This window comes from Mastigoproctus giganteus, chromosome 6 (genome assembly GCF_048544385.1).
Source record: "Mastigoproctus giganteus isolate SK-2022 chromosome 6, ASM4854438v1, whole genome shotgun sequence".
NCBI classification, from domain to species: Eukaryota; Metazoa; Arthropoda; class Arachnida; order Uropygi; family Thelyphonidae; genus Mastigoproctus; species Mastigoproctus giganteus.
Window position 1 is genome coordinate 134,974,626 of NC_143580.1, and position 1,833 is coordinate 134,976,458.

The window sequence follows — 1,833 nt, forward strand, 5'->3', positions numbered from 1 at the left end:
TGATTATGCAGTTTAATTTTTAATTAAATAAAATTTGCCTCCTGTTAATGTTTCAAGAATCATTATTTGAAAATTTTTTCTCGGGACTCCCCTATAGGAGTATGTATATTTTGTCGGGGCCGCCAATTTATAAATGCGCTCCTACCTACTCTATGTTTGAATTGAGATTAATTGAGATTGAGATTCAGATTTATCAATATTAAACAATGCTACGCATTGTTTGCTGCACTTAATGCTGCACTTCTGGCAGTTTTTTAAAGGAAAAAACTTAATTTCTAAAAGGAAATCAATTAGGTATTGTTTATTTTCATTTAGTTTTGTTGGATTATGAAAGTTTTTGAAGTGGTGAATTTTTGCGTTAGAACCAACCCCTTTTTTAATGGACGTTCAATTAAAAAAATGCGGTATTTAAAATACTAACTATTAAAGGTAAGGATTGAGTACAGTTTTTTTTTTAACTTTTGATAACTTAAGAAAGCTAAAAAAGCTTCGCCCCCGGGTGGGCTCGAACCACCAACCTTTCGGTTAACAGCCGAACGCGCTAGCCGATTGCGCCACGGAGGCCTTGAAGAAAAAACTTCTTATTCATCACTTTCCGGATTACTCACTGACCACTGGTTCAAGTTTTTTCTGTTTTAGTGAGGCTGATATGTTGCCTATAAAGTAAAAGCCATTCCAACAGCCAAAAGGGATTGAGATGAACGTACAGGTTAAGAGAAATCTCTAAAGGGAAACAACTTATTAAATTATTAATGAATTACATTTCCAATAGACGAAACTCATAAACCATTTTACAGAAATAAAACATTTTCCCATAAAACATGAAAGATTATGACATTATACATAATCGTATTTCATCTGTTTCTCCATATGAATCATGTTAAATCCAAACTCGACGAATTTAGGGCAAAAGGCCTTATGTATTGGAAAACAATTGTACAAGTAGGACATAGCCTCAATCTTTACTTAGCACTGAATAAACTAAGATTGCTTCTACTTAGAAGCAGACTACACTGTAGACGTTTTCATTAAGAGGTACTCCGGTATTGCACTACTCCGATGGAGAAGTATAGTGCCATTCATTTAAAATGTATGCGTAGGGAAACCACAGCATGGGGAGGATATACATTTTAAATAAATAACTATACTTTACCATTTGAGCGTTTGCTTTTTTTATTGTTTTATTTATTGCAATAATTTACTAAACACGTTAATTTTTGTTAAAATATCATGGCAAATCACTACGGAACATATAAACTTGTATGATTTTATTTTTAGTAATAAAGACAGCTAAATTTTTTGCATCATTATTACTAGAAGTATTATTAACTAGAATATATAGAGCATCATAAATTACATCCAAATTATATCTCAATACTTTTTATTGCATCGATCCTACTTACCCACAATGTTAGAAACTATTTTTTTTTAAATTTTGGCAACTGTATGTCGATGCCAAAAATAAAACATATATTTCTTGAAAAATTCTGAAAAAGTTTGCAATTTCTAGAGACACTTGTTGCCTCATTCACGACCAAATTTAGGCTATGAAAATGTTCTCTAATTTAAATTTTTTTGTATTGTTATTTAAATGTACAAATCGTACATTTAGTTACTTGTTCTCCGTGATTTAAACTGAGAGTACAGTTCAACATAATTGCACAATATTTGCTTGATTTCAACTATCTATAATTATATTTTTATGTTTTCGACAATTACAGAAATAACTTCGTTCTGCATTTTATCGCCTAAATAATATGGTTTTATTATTGTTATTCTGAATACGGTTAACATGTTCAGCCATGATATCATCGAATTGAGCAATTTTTCTAT

The 1,833-nt window shown here is 30.9% G+C and overlaps 1 non-coding gene across 1 annotated transcript; it reads right to left on the bottom strand.

The window, feature by feature from the left end:
* Positions 1–490: 490 nt before the first annotated feature.
* Positions 491–564, bottom strand: TRNAN-GUU (transfer RNA asparagine (anticodon GUU)). Its single transcript has one exon. It is a non-coding gene; the product is annotated as a tRNA-Asn (tRNA).
* Positions 565–1,833: the final 1,269 nt, after the last annotated feature.